Genomic DNA, 18,206 nt, shown 5'->3' on the forward strand with positions numbered 1-18,206 from the left:
ATTAACTTTACCTAACTCAGAAATAACTTTATCAGAATTACAATCCTCAATAAATACTTTTCAAACAATGTTTGGTCTTCAATTTAATAAACAAAAATTGAATTACTTACTACTAAACAAAAAGAAAAAATAAAATTTTTTAAAAAATAACATTATTGGGAAACAAACAAAATATCTTAATTATTTGGATATATTATTTATTTAGTATTTATTTATTGACATTTTTGACCAGGAAAATCCACTGAGCCCAACAACCCAATTTCAGTGGAGGCCCAGGGAGAAAAGTTCCATACAATCACAGACATTTTTACATAACATCAGCTTAACTTTGAAAGTTAAGAAAGTTTTTACATAATACAAATTGAAATAGATATACAAGACAAATACATATTATAGAGGTATACAATACAAGAAAATAAACCCAATGTGTTAACTTTTTAGTAATTATGTTTGTAATTTTTAGTAATTGTTATAAGTAGTGCAATAAAAGATACAATAATAACTAATATTGATAATATTGTAAACATAATTAAAACTATATAGATAGATGGAACACATTTTTTATTTCCTTTGAAGATAGGCTTCAGGTAATAAAAATTATCCTTTTACCCAACATTCTATATACAACCCATGCACTTTCTATACTTCTATATAAACACTTTATCAAGAATATTAACAAGCTGTTATTAAAATTTCTGTGGTTCCCTAATAGAAAGAGAATAGCCTTCTCACATCACATTAGACCATGGGACCAGGAAGGGATACATTTTCCAGATTTTGAAACTTACATTAAAGCTTCAACATTTAAAATTCTCTTGAATTTGGTGCTTCCAACTTTTGCTTATAATTTGAAATCTCTCCATCTAACTATTTTACAAAATGAAAATAATATTTCAACAAACCTCTTTTCAAAGGATACACTCAACAAATGTTATTATTTTTTTCTGTTATATCTCACAATATGACATCTCTTCATCAACTAAATTATACTCCATAATTTCTATTCTTAACAATTTTAGGAAATTTATCATTGCTAATGTTGACATTAAAATCTGGTTTGAAGTTTATATACCCTTCATGTTATATTTTTTTGATGAAATAAATAATAATACATTTACTTCAAGGGAAGCTAAAAATTTCACTTGTTGGCAACAATGTGTCAAGAACATGAAGTCATTAATATTCACCACCTTATGAACAATTTTGATTTGGCTTCACATGACTGGTTACTCCTACATAGTATATTAGCTCATTCTTAGGATCTTTGCAAGATACTTACTATTGAAGTATATTCATTTAAAATTTTTTACATAGAGCCTTTTTAACCCCTACAAGGATAGCTAAATTTAGTATATCTAAGGCAATTTCTTGTTGGAGGTGCTTGTAGGTATACAAATTAGATTGGCTACATGTTCTTTATGATTGCCCTGTATTAAAACAATTTTGGAGTGATCTAGATGACTTCTTAAAAATCTTTATTTTTTATCATTTTCATTAACTAAAGCTTTAGTCTTATTTAATCTTGATGATTTTCCTTTGAATAAGGATAATCTTTTTTTAACTATGGACAATACTTGTGATTGCCAAGAAAACTGTTACAAGGAAATGGAATTCAACTTTTCCTCCAGTCATCGAAGACTTCTTATCCTTTTTGAAAGAAATTGTACTTAAAGAGACTAAAGTCAAAGAATACATAATTCATCCCAAATCTTTCATCAACAATCCTTGGGAAAAAGTCATATCTCTTATTGATACTCTAGAAATGGATCCTATCTCTCTTCATTCTGCAATATGAAAGTAATCTTTACAATGTTTATTCTTCTACTGAGGAATGTAAATTCTCAAGTTTTCTTTTTCTTTTTTTCTTTTCAGGCCATTTTACATATTGCATATAGTTAATCTTGTTTAATTTGTGTTTGTCAATTAATAAGTTTTAAGTATGTATTACTCATTATCTTATTATCAGAAAATACATTTTTAAGTAAAAAATATGAGTGCACTTGACAGAATGTTATCTATCTGGAATAGTTCAGACAGACTTGTCAAACAGGAAGATGTCTTCTACCTTAGAAAAGAATACAAAAAGTGATCAGGAGATACAAGTTTAGCTAATCAGATGGTAGCAGGCTAGACTTAAGACTAACTCATAGTTATTTAACAAAAAATTAGTATACTCACTTAAATAGGAAATCATATGTCTCATCCTTGCTTGGTCACAAATAATTTCTAGTCCTTGAGAGCTTGCTCAGTAATACAGAAGTCAGATCAGTTCACTGCAGAGAATAGTTACTTCCTTAGGATAAATTTTCTTTATCATTTAGATCCTAGCTCATTCATCCTTCCCATAAATTGTTAGAAAATTATTGTAATACTGGTACAACAGACTCAGTTTAGACTTTCTATTATTGGTAGTCAGTTGAGAAAATCATGAGATTCCCAAAACTGTGGGCTAATCATATACACAATCAGTGTGCTCATATTCTGAATCTCTCCTTTCCTGGTTCTGCAGCTTGCTTCATTAAAATAGGCATTGTTCATACCCATTCTCAAAGTCCCCACCTTCTCTTTTCCTTTAGAGTTTAAGTCCATCTCTCTCTTTATCTTTCCTGTCACATTTTGCAGTAGTCCCCAAGAATCAAAATCTGCTAGGGCTCATCAGCAAAAATGCATCACTGGGTCTGGCATTCTTCGTCAGTTTCAGCATGACTATATGCAAATTATGGATTCATAGTAAGGTAACACAATGTGCAGTGCTAAATTGCATGGAAAGCAACCGTATGCATAGTATAGGCAATTCAGAGATGCACACATAGTGTCAAGATAAGCCTCAACACTGCACCATATGTGGCACATGTAAATGAACACACGAGTAGATATAAATGAAGTAAAACATGTAAGCAATGGAAGCACAACATGCAATTGTATATAGCAAAGATGACAGTGTGATTTAAGACTATATAAAATGTAGGCATTTTTATTGCATGTCAGTATTGTCAGAGTTCATGAAGAGGCCATTATAGGAGCTGTAGCAGCTATAGCACAATAGCAAGTTTTAGTAGCCACCACTGGTGCCAGTGTTTGCAATGTCATCCACACTGAAGTGAAAGATATAGACAGTCACTTACATACTATCACCTTATCAGTCAGTAAATCATATGCTGTTTCAGAATAGATATGGATACTGCAAGGGACCTTACTGACCTGTATCATCACATGCAGAAGCAAGGAGTATACTTGATATACCAATTTCTGTGGACTGTAAGGTATGTGAAGCACTTATCATTCTAGCTCCAGGGACCTTTCAGTGACCTACCAGGATCACATTATGCACATCACAGGCTTCTACCTCATACATGCTTAATCAGTTTCTCAACATAATAGGTTCATAGATTAGTACTAGGCTAATTGCCCTTGTGGGCCATTTTAAGCCTAGTGAATTAACTGACATGAGAATCAAACCCTGCACCTTGTGGCTATAAGGTAAATATCTTAACCATTATGCCAACCTCCCTTTCAACATGCGGATGAGCATATCTGGCTTATGAAGACAGCAAAGGAGAAATTTAATACCATCTGTGCATTACTGACACTGTATGCATTCTTTTTTTAATTCACATATTTTATTAAATTTTCCAAGAAAAATAAAAGGCAGCAAATGACAAACAGTATTCTCATTCTTAAGACAAAATATTAACAAACAAATTAAAAACTATTTACAATATATACATACACCTGAAGCAAAACTGCAGATCACAGTTAAGATACACAAGTTCTTTAGTGTATCAATTCAGAAAGAGTTATGGTCCATTTGCAAAGTCTCAATAAGTGCTAAAACTTTTGTCCAAGGATTATTAACAAATGTCTTTGGATAGATTCTAAGTTCTTGGGTATTAATTTCTTTGACTGCCAGGTCTTTCGCTGAAGACAAGAAATTCTCAACAGTAGTTGGGCAGCTAGTTTACCAGCTTCTTGTAATGCATTTTCAAGCAATAGCAAGTATTGACTACAGTAAATATGAATTATTCTTATTTAAAGAGTGACCTTCATTCCCATTAAAAAGAACTAATGATTTAGGCAATAAAAAGGAATCAGTGAATAATGCTTTGAGATAATCATCTATGCTGTTCCAATAACCCTTTAATTTAGGACAATCATAAAAAATATGTGCCCGATCAGCTTTGGTTTGTTCTATACATCTCCAGCAGGATGCATTAGAGCTATTATTGATTTTAACTATTTTATTTGGTGTTAGACATGCCCTATGGAGATATTGCCAAGCAAAAATACTCCAGTAATGAGACCATGAAGTATGCTTGATGGTTAACAATTTTTTTTGTTTTTCGTCATGTGAGAAATTAAAAGAACAGCCTTTGAATATAAAGTTCCAGTAACTTTGATGTATACTAGTCTTATAAACAATTAACATGTTATATAATTTCAAAATAATGTTATTTATAGTGAGGCTATTAGGTAAAATTTCACACATGAGAGTTATCATCTTTGGTCTTTCTTGATGAGTTTTTAAGTATTAGGCATAAATCTTAAGATACGTTGTAGAATTAACTAATTTTGAGGAAGCAAATCATGCTCTTTTATAAGAAACTGAGAGTCTAAAACTTTAGTATCATTTATGCATTGATACCAACATATAAAGTTCTTGGATTCCCAGCTATCTAAAACATTGAAATGTATTTTATCTGGAAAGTTTCTTGTAATTTTAAACAGGGTTAACAGTTTAAACCAAGTCTTAATATCAACATTAGAGTTAATAAATTTTCTAAAGAAATTAAAATAGTGATTTAATTAATTTAATTTTGTGGGTTTGGCAATATTGTGTTGCATTCTTGATCTCCTGTATGACATAGATTGTACCAAGTTGTAATAAAGACCTCAGACGAGCCACACCCACAAAGATAGATCAGTATGAAGGGCTACCATTCTGTGAATTGGTAGGTGATATGTAATATAAAGGCCATTATCTATAATGAGGTTATATGCCACCCATGCAGTTCCAATAATTCACATATTTGCTATGTGCATACATCCAAGATGCTGCTGCAGTTCAGTCCATACATAGCCAATAAGACATTCATTGTATGTGCCATGTTACATAAAATCGTCCTATGGTAATAGGCTGCGCAACCAGATACCAGTGTTGCATTGTCAGCTGTATGACACAGAGAAGCAGGTTTGTGACATGGTAGGGACACTGTGGACAGTAATGCACTGGCAGCACATATCCCAGTGTAGGCAATGATGGGTATAATATAATGCAGAACTTACAAGGTTGCAATGGCTTGTTGATAACTATGGATCGTGGCAAACATATCATGACAGTGTTACAAGGAATAAAATGATGTATGCAGTTTTACAGTTAGGCTATGTTGGTCATTGCATGGGCTGGTCACACTGTTCATCATACATAACCATTGCTGTATTGACTGAATGGTAGTTAGGGTCAAAGACATTATCACTTGCCCAGGTGGCAGTGTTGTACACGGTATTAGTCGAATGCAACAGTAAAATGATAGGGCAGTATGTCACAGGAGATGAGGTCAGTAGTCTCATACTCTGGGTAGTTGTTGGGTGTCAGGAATCACTTTTCCTGTGAAAGTGATATTGTGTCATGCACTCTGCTAGCTAATATTATCAGAACTGGATAACTCCTGTGACAGAGATGCTATGGAACTAAAGTATCTTGCTGAAGTTCGATATGAGGTGCCCTAGGAGCAGTGCCCAACAGTAATCACTGATGATGATGAGAGGTAACAGAAATTACATCATCCTGTGATAATGATGGTGTGTGTGCCATGTGCAAAGGCCTTTGACATAAGATACTCCATCCATATCCACCATGAGTCAGGACCCTTCCATATCAATGTACTACACTGTTAGAAGAGACAGACTGGAAGTGACATGCAATCAGTCTCATTGAGGCACTAAGGGGAGCTAGGAAAGTACTATGTGCTACCAAAAACCTCAAACAGAATATTGTTTCATTATTTCTATTCTCCATTACCCATGGAGCTGGTTCATGTCCTCAAACATGTCATTCAGCAGTCTTATCAACACCATAGTGGAATGTGCAGCAGTTGACTGTGAATGGACAACAGACCTGCACATCTGTTGATTAACGTTGAGTTCTGCTGCATATCAAAGAAAGTATGAGAGGTATTATTGCATCAGACACCCCCTGTGTTGATAATCTAAGGTGGGTATGCCTACTACAGAGACTGTGTGCTCTCTTGAACCAGCTGCTGGAGAGGACACATGGAAATCACATGCGGGGCTCTCAGCCATAGGAGGATTATTACATTCTGAAGAAGTTACTTAGTATGTACACTCACAGTGGCCTTGGTTCTTGCAATTTTGGGTGATCTTACTTCCTGCCGTATAACAGATAGTGCCACTGTGTTATCAGAATGTTACTGCATACTGGCATCATCATCATCAGCCCAGTCACTATGCTTACATCTGGCCCCTGTTGCATGTCTCTTTATGGCTCTTCACCACTGGAACCTGTGAATACATAACAAACAATGTGCCATAGTAAGCTTACATACATGTACCAAAACTATACGACTATGCCATGTATCCTAAAAAACTGCAGAACTAACTCAAATGAATTTTGATTACTTATTCTAATTGATATCTGGATGCTTGGACTGATCGATAGACTCTATTCAGTTGCAATCTTGCCAAAAGGTGCACAAAAATATAAGGTCAACATGCATAGACTACATACAGATGACAAGTATAGCAATACATCTACAGAAGGCCTAGCAAATAGCTAATATTTTTTTCAGGTGTGCAAGTACATACAAGCATTGTGTGATTGACTTATTGATACAGGGATTACGTTTAGTAACAGAGCTTTGCAACATATTGAGCATAATTACAAATCATCAGTACATAGTCTTAGCAGATATACAAACTTGCAGTCAATGCAATACATATCATCTCAGCAAACAACACCATAACTGAAAATGTCACTCAGACAAAGTTACTTGGCGTCATCATCAATCCACATCTGAAGTTTGGCTAACATACTAATTACACTAAAAATAAAACAAACAAGAAAACTTGGGACTACTTTACAGGGTCTAACCTTTTTTTACTGTACAAGCTCTCATAACAACTGTTCACTCACCTTACTACCAGTCTGCTATATGCCATTAATATTCTAACAAATATTCAATTTACCCAACTCAACAAGCTACAAGTAATTTACAAAAGAATTAGTCAAATTTCATAGGTTCATGGGTATTTACTAGGCTAATAACCACAAGGGCCTTTTTAAGCCTAGCCATGCGTCCCAAGTCTCTGACAAGTTTTGACACCCTTAATAAGTGTAAGCAGGGACTTGGGAAATTAAACATTTACAAGCTAGAGCCTGGGAGACTAACCACTTACAGGCTGCCTGCGTCTATTAGAGACATAGGTGCCAAACCAGGGATAAATTTCCTGTTCCCATCTAATTGTCCAAGTTGTACTTGAATTGGGTTAGTGAGGAACTCTGTTTCACATGGATAGGGAGCCTGTTCCAGAGATGGGATAATCTCTGGGATACATACCTGTCTCTCCAGCAGGTCCTATTTATATCACAGGCAAGGTTTAAGTCTTTAGAATGGGTAATTCTGCTACTGTTTGTTTTGAGGATATGCAGGAGGTCCATCAGAGTGGGGTCTGACAATGCCCTGTATGTTATGCTGCTAACAATGTAGAATACACCACTGTATAAGACTAGAAATACCTCACCTACTGACTTATTTCCAGTTCAAAGTAGTTCATAAATTTCTGTACTGACCCCTTACATATCTCAAATACAATCCAGTTACTTTGACAACAGAAACCTTAGGTCACAAAACCAGATGTATTACTTACTCAAAGATAATAAAAAAAACATCATGGTGGTTCTCTGTGCTCAGCTCATGTTGCTATAAACTGGAATACACTCCCCTCTGAAATCAGTTTTGAATCTAATTCCAAACAACTCCAAAACATGCTTAGGAAACATCAAACAGCCACTTGGTGTTGTACTAGCAGTTGCCCTAATGGACAGCACTTCCTCCCCTTGGAACTTGTACTCACTCTTAAACACCCATCAGTTTAAGGAAAACCTACCAGACTTTTCTCTTTCAATCATTTAAGTCCTTCTAATTTAATCTGTCTCTATCTCTTTCTATGTCATCACCCACAGTACTTTTCCCTGTCCCTTAAATCCTCATCCCATAACACTAAGGACTATCTTGTCCTCGACATTCCCTCCTAATACATCTCAAGCACCTTCTACTCAATCTTTTTCTACCCTTGCTGATTCTCCCCTTACCCCATTCAAGGTATTTAAAGGTCTTCTTAGCATTTATTGTATTAATTTGATCTTTATCCAGTTTTTACATATACATTCATTTGTTCTGAGTATGTGTCACATTTTGTATCAGATATTTTTTTCTTTTTCATATTATTTTTTGGTATTATGTATCATACTTTATATCAATGTTTTTATTTTAACTTAATTTTATCACTATGTATTTTGAAACTTTTTTTCTTGTGGACCTCTGCTGAAAAGGAGCTATTGTGCTCACTGAAAATGTACTTGTTAAATAAATAAATAGTTAATATAAGAATAATATAATCATCTGTGTCTCCATAACTCATGAAAATACAGTAATTGCAGATGTATATAACATATCAAGTATAATAATTGTGCTTCTAACAGAGCAGATAGCCTGTTACTGTTACACAAAATTACACTATGTGATGCAAAAATAAGTACTTTTTGCATATATACAGAGTTTAGAATCAAAATGATTTCATTTGTTTGAGCAATTGGCAAGCAAGTCTTAGAGTGTTTTGTAGCTATATAATTGGTAGGAGCTAATTTAGCCACTGTTCCCTAAAACAGACACATTTCTTAGTTTCTTATAAAAAAATTGTATAGCACCTTCCTGAGCTCAAGATAATTTCTTACCTTTCTGCACTCAGTAAAGACGAAGTTCCAGTTAACAGGTGCAGTCAGCATTCGTCACCAATCACCAGGTTAAAAGGAGATCTTTCAAGTAAGAGAATATTGTCATCTTGAGGTCTTAGAAGGCAAGGTAAAAAAATTAATAGTGATTTTGTTTGTTAAGGTGTAGCATTGGCTGTCATATTTGAGTCTGTATACACTTGTCAGGTATACACATGCGCTTTATTGGACAAGACATTGTGCACACAGCCTGGAGGTACCTATGATGTAAGATCTGCATGTTGCCAACATTCATGGCATGTGTGAACACATGGGTCTATATTAGAACATCGAAGTGTTAAAACATTGAATGTTCTAATATCGACCCCTATTCAGCGAATGTTTGAAATAGCGAAGTTGAAGAACTCCGAATATTTTTCTTAGGGAAAGTATTCGGTGGGCCGTTTCTGCGGCTTCGCTATTTCTTTGACTGTGGTGCAAAGGTGACGGACCGGGTTAAGATAAGTGGGTGAACAGACTGAGGTAAGGTGAGCGTGTGATAGTTAGGGACCTTAGGGATAGGAGGCGGGTAAGTTGAGCTTGCGATGGTTAGGGACCTTAGGATTAGGGACCAGGTAAGGTGAGTGTGCGATAGTTAGGGACCTTAGGGTTAGGGAGTGGGTAAGGTGAGTCTGCGATAGTTAGGGACCTTAGGGTTAGGGAGCAGGTAAGGTGAGTGTGCGTTAGTTAGGTTCCTTAGGGTTAGGGTTGGGTTAAGATAAGTGGATAGCTAGTAGTGTATGTACGGTTTAGTGTAGAGTTTTGTGAAGTGTGTATGTGTGGATTATGTATTTTGGTGTGCTTTTGCTGTGTGTGTCTTTTCTCGGAACAGCAAATGTTTTGCCTTGGAAAAAATTTGCTGTTCTGAGCATTCAAGTATATCACATTTCGAGATTCCAAGGTCGAGCTTATGGTGTTCGATATTTTGGAATTTCGATAATGTGATATAGACCCAAAAACACTTGGCATAGAAAAGTGTAGCATTCATGACTAACCTGCTGCTTTGCCTACAGAGACAGAGCTGAGTTGTGCAAAACCCACACTAGTATCCAGACGACCAACAGGAGCAAGGAGCCACTTCTTCAGGCCAGAAATTGTCACTAAGAATTCCTCCACTTTCATTAACCACATTCCTGTTGATGGTCCATCCTGTGTGGTGGTCCTGTGTACAGCAATTCTGCATGACTTATTTTTGACACATTAAAGTATATCAATCATTCTCATTCATTCTAAGCTGTCATGGTATCTAAACTCATAGCAGATTCTGCCATATTGGACCTCTGACCTGCTGGTTTGTACTTCCTATGCTCGGTGCATACGACCTTCAATAATGCATCATTTTCTGTTGCACTACTCTTCTCAATCCTTTTCCTTCCTCTGCTAGCCATTACAGTGCTTGTGTACAAGGAGAAAACATGTCATAAGGTGACCATACATGTCATTCTCCTCAAAGTAGTCCCTGCATATCATAACACTCCCCCAAATGGGCATACACATCTACTGTCCCACATTTGTGTAAACCTTTGTGTTGTATATATAAATATATGTGATTCTGCAATCCCCAGTACCATCATACTTATGTTATTTGCTGTCCTACCACTGTGTTTATGGAATATCTACCCAGGACTATCCATGGCTTCCCCTGACTGTAGATGGCAGGCAGGTACACCTTCAACAACACAGCATACATTCCTATTCCCTTAGAAGCTCCTATAACTGTACAGCTGTGCAATATATCCATTACCAGCCTAGTTCTCCTTAATGTTGCTATTAAAGACTCCAAATAGCCATGGTTTTTGAGTGCTACTATCAGTGGCAGCTCTACATTACTTTTCTGAGTGGCAAAATATGTGTAAAGTAGCTGTCTGATGGGGCATGTGAGGGCCAAAAAAAGGAAAAGATACATGCATACCTATTATCCACTTCCATACTAGCTATGTAGTCCTCCAACCAAACAAAATATTTGAGTAACTTTCTCAGAATATGTCAAGACCCTTAAATACTACAGAATGAACTTAGCTGTTTTTTGCAGGCATAATACATCTTAACCTTTGTCTTACTAGACTCTAGACTTTGCAGCAAGTCTTTCAAAACCTTAATCTTGGCTTTTCTTCATCTAGATCTATGCATGCTAATAACCCTTATCCTTAGAATTAGAAAAAAAAAACTCCTGCCCCGTCACAATCACGCCACTAGTACCCACAATATATCCTTTCCTCTCAGCTTTTTAGGAACTAGGCATATACATGCAAATAACCTTCATCATTAGAATTTCTAAAACGCTCCTACATCTTCGCAATCATGCTCTCCCTTACCACCAGATAAAGGCAAGCAAATGGGTACAGTTTTTGTTTATGTAGAAAGGTTCTTTGTCACTTTAAATCATGTGCATCTCATAAGCAGACCATTTATTTGTATCCTCATAAAACCTCTCTAAAGAAAAAACATTATTTAAACAGAACTTTTGCAGTCAACTTTCACAAATAAGCTACCAGTGGGAATCTACTGAAGGCTAGGATCTTGGCCTCTTACTGTTTGTATGGGTTTGTGCTCAGTTTACCGGAACTGCTCAATGTTTAGCAACTTTAGCCAGAGGTCTGGAGTGCATCTGCACTGAAATCCAAGGCATCCACTGAAAAAAAAATAAAAATAAGTATATTTTAAACCAGCACTGCACTTTTTTAAGTATATTTAATTGAATTACTGCTTGATTTTTGCTGTTTGTGACTGCTTTTTACTCTGCACTCTGAAAATATATTTCATTGCCTTATATAGCATAGGCTAGATTCAGACCTGCTACAGCTAGACTGTTTGGTATCACTGTGCTCTTAAACTAGCCATCTTACATTAAGAGGACTTCCCTGCACCCTTGTGGCAGACCTGTGTAGCTCAGGACCCATCTGAGATGGGGACTGCTGGGGAAAGGCTCAGTCTGGGGGTTTCCCATTGGTAGTTGTGCTAAAACTGTTTAATTTGCCTGTATATAAGCCTTGCGTTTTCTCGGGTTTGGGATCAGTTTACTGGAGTTGCTCAATGTTTAGCAACTTTAGGCAGAGGTCTAGAGTGTATCTGCACAGAACTCCAAGGAATCCACTGAAAAAAAATTAAAAATAAGTATATTTTAAGCGAGCACTGCATTTTGTTAACTGTATTTAATTGAATTGCTGTTTCATTTTTGTTGTTTGTGACTAGCTAGCCTACTTCCTTCCCAAATACCACATTCAGAAAAATCCTGCCACAATGGATGAGTAGGTTCCCATCATTTCTCCTGGCAGCTTGATTGATATGGGCATCTTGAAGCAATGTAGAAATTGCTTCATGTATACTGACAACCATTTACTCCTAAAGCAAGCTAACACCCTATGTGAGAGATGCAAATTCACTCTGGAATTGGAGTCAATTCTTTCCCATAAAAACAAACTAGACATCAAACAGGTTGTCAGCACACGCGCTTTACCTCTCATGCAAACCTCAACTCTCACAAAAAATAAGGTCATGACACATAAACCCATATATGTGGAGGTACTCACTAAAAGTCTACCAAAAGAACAGAGACCCCCCAACGCACACCACCCACACTCACCACTAAGCATAAAGAAACCATTACACAGATCAACACACACACCTTTGTCTCAACAAATAATTCCCTAAGGCAAAACACATGAAATGTCTTGGTTATAGGTGACTCCATAGTGAGACACACAGATGTCTCTCTCACCAGACTGGACAAGGAGAAGGTCACAGTCAGCTGCCTATCAGGTGCCAGAATCCAACAAATTACGCATGCACTCAAGTCACTCAACAACAAGTATCATTATGACTCTGTCATAGTCCATGTTGGAGTGAATGACTTGAGATGTACCTGTCTGGACTATATGAAGAGAGACATGATGGAACTCTCTGATTATGTGTCCCAGACAGGTATTTCCCTAGCCCTAAGCAGTATTCTACCCTCTACCACAATGGTGCCACAATATAAACAAAAACTGATTGACTTCAACAATTATTTCAGTTACTCGATAAACAAAAAATGATTGATTTCAACAAGTGGCTCAGCTACTGGTGTCAGTCCAAGGGGATCCAGTATCTGGCAGCCTGGGAGGATATAGTAGATGGACCTTTCTGCTTTTCTAGCAATGCTCTGCACCTGTCTCCTCTATGCTTTCAGATACTGGCAAAGGCCCTTGCCACCCCCATAGTGCCTTTTTTAGGCAACAAATTTTCCAATGTAACAAAACCTAATCAAAACAAACTCAGGGTCCTGCTGTTTAATGCTAGGAGTTTAAATACCAAACTGCTCTCCTGGGAGCACTCCTTGCCTTGGAGGATGCTGATGTATGTGCAGTTACCGAGACATGGTCAAGGCCTCTGAGAGCACCAAAGCCATGCAAGGCTACAATGCCTTCCACATGTTCAGGCCTCAGAATGAGCCTGAAGGAACCAAAGGTAGAGGTACATCCATCTTCATTAAAACCAAATACACTTCAAGACTGGTCAAACAGCATGACTCTCAAACTACTCCATGTCCAATTAACTATTGGGAAAGTACCATACTACATCATTGCTAGCTATAGATCCCTGAATAAGAATAAGCACACCACTTGCCTCAGTTTACCGGAATCCCTCGCCATACAGCCGAGCACCTTAGTCATGGGATATTTCAACTATCCTTAAATAGACTAGGGGACATACACGAGCAAAAAACATGCTTGCCAGAGGTTCCTGGACTTTGTTAACACAAATGCTCTGGAACAGATAGTTTGCACCCCCCACTAGGGGCTCTAATGTTCTGGACATAGTACTCACCAACATGGGGAGGACCACTGTACTTCCCCAGCATGATGCCCTCCCTGGTTAGGTCAGACCACAAATCAGTCTCATATGAAGTAACTACTGGAACTGACACACTCACAGGAACAAAAATTATAAAAAAACTTCACCAAAGCTAACTACAGCCTACTAATCAATGGTATGAAAAGCTTCATATCACCCACAATCACAGACACCAATGGTCACTATGCAGAAGTGTATGCAAATGCCCTGTACAAACACTTAAGCGACTGCATAAACTCTGCTGTTCCTGACTGGATCAAAACCAGGTCTTCCAGTAAAAACAAGCCACTGTGGTGGACTTCAAGTATAAACAGATTATATAACAAGAGGAAGAAACTGTTGTTCAAAAGCAAGAGGGATATCACTCTGCAGAGGAAGAGTTCCCTCCTAAGCCAAAATAAGAAAATCAGAAATTGTGTAAAGTCTTCTAAAGCAAATTACAAAACTAAAATCACATCCCTAGCCAAGGATAATCTGCTAGCTGAAAGATTCAGTGCAAACTTCACCTCCCTATCCCCAACTACCATATCCCAAAGCATACCATATACCAGTCATCTGCCTAGTATCTCTAGAGAACAGGTCATCTCTGCACTCGCCAAGACCAAAAACATGGCTTTAATGGGACCAGATAATATCCCAGGTTGTTTACTAAATAATGTAAAACAAGACCTAGTGGACCCACTTGGTGTTCTCTTTAATCATAGCTTGAGAAATGGCTATGTTCCTGCAAAATGGAAAACAGCAACAGTAATCCCCCTGCAAGAAGGGAAGGGGACATCAACTGACCCTGGGAACTACAGATCCATATGTCTAACCAGACTCATCTGTAAGGCCATGGAAAGAATTATCATGGACCTTATCAACAAGGACATAGATGACCTCTAAATGCTGGACCCAACCCAATTTTGCTTGGTTAAGGTCAATAATGCTTATTAAACCTGGTAGACTTCTTTGAGAATGTCACCAAAGCCATGTACAAAGATAAGACAGTCTATCTTGATCTTGCCAAGGCTTTTGACAAAATTCCCCACTCTGGCATCATTAAGAAACTCTCTCAGATAGGGATTAACCCTCACGGTGCTAGATGAGTAGCCAATTGACTCACTGACAGAACATGCTCGGTCAAAACTGGTGACTCCACCTCCACCAGTAGACCTGTCACCAGCAGAGTATCAAAGGAGTCTGTGCTGGACCCCTTACTGTTTGGCATCTATTTTTCAATGGTCCAGGACACAGTAGATGGCCTTTGGTTTATCAAGTTCACTGATGACTGCAATGACCCAATGATGTCAACATATTATAAGAAGGGCTAACACAAAAAATGATTGTTGCCAAAGCCATGGTCTAAAACTAAATTAAAAAAATAAATTATTATTCCCTTTGGCAAAACAGAATTCCCTACAAATTACAATACTGACAGCATCCCCCTGAGTGCTAACCCAGTGGGGCAAGACCTGGGAAAACAAGTTGATAGCAATCTGAACTTTGACCACCCAGTTTCCACAGTAGTAAGGAAAGCCTTCTACATAGCACACCTCATAAGCAAGGACATAGCATCTAGGTCAAGTGATTTTATAACTCCACTGTACTCAATGCTCAGCAGGCCACTAAAAAAGTATAATGCACCCTTCTGCATGTACCTCACCAGACACCTGCAGCAGTTGGAGAGACCTCAGAGGTTTATCACTAAGAAAATACAGGAACTCCAAACCATGAACTACGTGGACAGGCTGAAAGCCATGTCACTTTACTCTGTATCATATAGGCTACTGAGAGGTGACTTGTGCCTGGCCTATAGGGCAATCTACAACCCTGCCCTAATGGAAATGCTGCACATCCACAAGTAAAATGTCTCAAAAGTCACTCACTCTAGGGATCTCAACCTAGCTTGTGACATTAGCAGATCATGCTGGAAAGACAGATGTGTCTCCCAGGGACTGCCACTTCTCTAGAATAGACTACCTATGTATGTAAAACAAAACTCCTCACTGACCCTATTCAAAAGCAACCTAGATAATTGGATAGGAGACTACAAATTTGCCCCTGGGGTGACACCCATGTCCCTCATGGACAGGGATAGCCGGTGTTGATCACCTGCCCACTCTGTTCATAAATTCATTCTACGAACTACAAGATAACACAGAAAGAAGGCATAGAAATTCTGTTGCTCAGTTAAGAAAATTCTTCAACCTGCCTCTCCTTCCTCACCAAACCTCTATCCAGACTTATCGCTCTCAGTAATGGCTACCAAATTTAACACTTTCTTCATTGACATCATAGCTTCTGTTACCACTTGCTCTCCCCAACCATTTAATCAGCCTCAGAACTCTACTAGTCCTGACATCCCTGCCTTTAATGTGCAACCTTTCTCCATATCATATGTTAGACAGCTACTAAAGAAACTGAAACCCTGTTCTCCTTCTGCTGATGATCTCCCTGCTGAGTACCTTAAGCTGACTGCAGACTCTATTGTATACCCAGTCTCAATTCTCATCAACAGATCTATTCATGCCTCCCATGTCCCTGCCCTATGGAAAAAAAAATCTTTATTATTCACCTTTATAAAATAAGTAACTCTTCTGAAATCTCTAACTTTAGGCCAGTTCCCATCTTGTCCCTCCTTTCTAAGACACCAGAAAAGTGTATTTATAAGCAACTCCTTCAGTATCTCTTACAGGATGATCTGCTAACTCCAACACAACATGGTTTCGTACCAGACCATAGCACCACTACAGCTTTCCTCAACTTTTCTGACACCATTAGTATGGTTAGAGACCAAGTAAAGTTTATTACTTCTGTTTTTCCAGATCTCTCAAAAGCCTTTGACACCATGGCACAGAGAATCTTCTGACTCAAATGTCCTCTCTGGGTGCTTCCAAACCAAGTATTCGATGATTCTCTAACCACCTTTCTGAAAGTTATCAATCTGTCAAATGGCTCTCTTCTCTCACTCCTTTTCTCTGGTAAAACAGATGATCCTCAAGGCTCTATTCTGCTCTTTAACATTTTCATCAATAACCTATATACCTCTTCTTAGCAAGCTTGCCTTATTCAGTATGCAGATGACTCAATTCTCATCTGCTCATTTGATACCCCACTGCAACTACAATCTATGGCACAAGATACCTTCAGCTCGGTTCATCTGTGGCTACATCAAAACCAACTTTTATAGTAAGTACTAGGCTAACTACCCATGTGAGCCATTTTAAATATTTCCAGTTTCCATTGGTGAGAATCAAACCTTGTACCTCTTATCTGTCAGATAAACACCTTAACCAGGTTTACCTTTATATTGTTGAAAATCATATTGTCGATCATCCTGTTATGTGAACTGAGAGGATGAATTCTGCATGGCGAACATCACAGAAGTTCAAAAATCAGAAAATTGAACAGCAAATTCACTGATTTTCAAGCTACAATGTCGAGCACATAATGCAGGGGGGCAAGCCCCCCCTGCACCCCCCACCCCTACTTTAATATACTAAGTCTGAGATCGCACTATAGTGGGGAAAGAGCCCATTTCCAGATCCCCAATATAGTGCAATCTGTACCCAAATTGCCGAATCTGCAATGAGTGAATCTCACTGTGCATTCGCTTATTGCACATTCAAAGCATTTTTTTTTTTACTTATTGGAATCTTGAAAAAGTCCTTTTGACCTTTTGGCATTCTCACATGTGCAGTACGCACATATAAAGGTAAACCCCTTAACCATTATGCCAACTCCCCAATGTTTACTTTTACATAATCCTAAAACGACTAAACTTCTAATATTTTCCAAACTCCCATGCCAATGCTAAAAGTAACTTCCACATTACCTCTCTAAAGAGTACAGCTATTGAAGTAGTTTCCAGTACCAAATTGTTTGGCATCACCACAGATGACAACTTAAAGTTTGATCTTCACATACAAAGCTGTATTAAAAAACTCATCAAAAGCTAGATCTGCTTTATACAGCAAACAAAAAAAAATCTTACTCCTTGTAGAGTCACCCTTGCTAACCTTTATCTTTTGCCCTCTCTTCTCTAGGGCTCACCTATTTTGACTAACATCCAGATCTGTCTTAAATCCCAACTGGAACAATGCTGCAGTAAGATTTGCAGCTAACCTGCCACATAGAGCTCATCATTGCTCTGCATTACATGATCTCAGCTTGTTAAATCTTGTACATCAACTAGCCTATACACGACTTCTTCTAGCCCAAATAATACTATTAACCCCTCTCCTTGCCCTTCTATCTCCTGGTACTTTGTCACTATTGCTCAAATTACCCTCTGCGCTCTCATGACAAAAACCTGCTTGAAATCTATAAACAAAAATGGTAAGGGACAAAGTCTATACTCACACTACATAGCCAAACTATGGAA

Source organism: Protopterus annectens, chromosome 5.part0 (assembly GCF_019279795.1).
Source record: "Protopterus annectens isolate FY-2018-M chromosome 5.part0, PAN1.0, whole genome shotgun sequence".
NCBI lineage: Eukaryota > Metazoa > Chordata > Ceratodontiformes > Protopteridae > Protopterus > Protopterus annectens.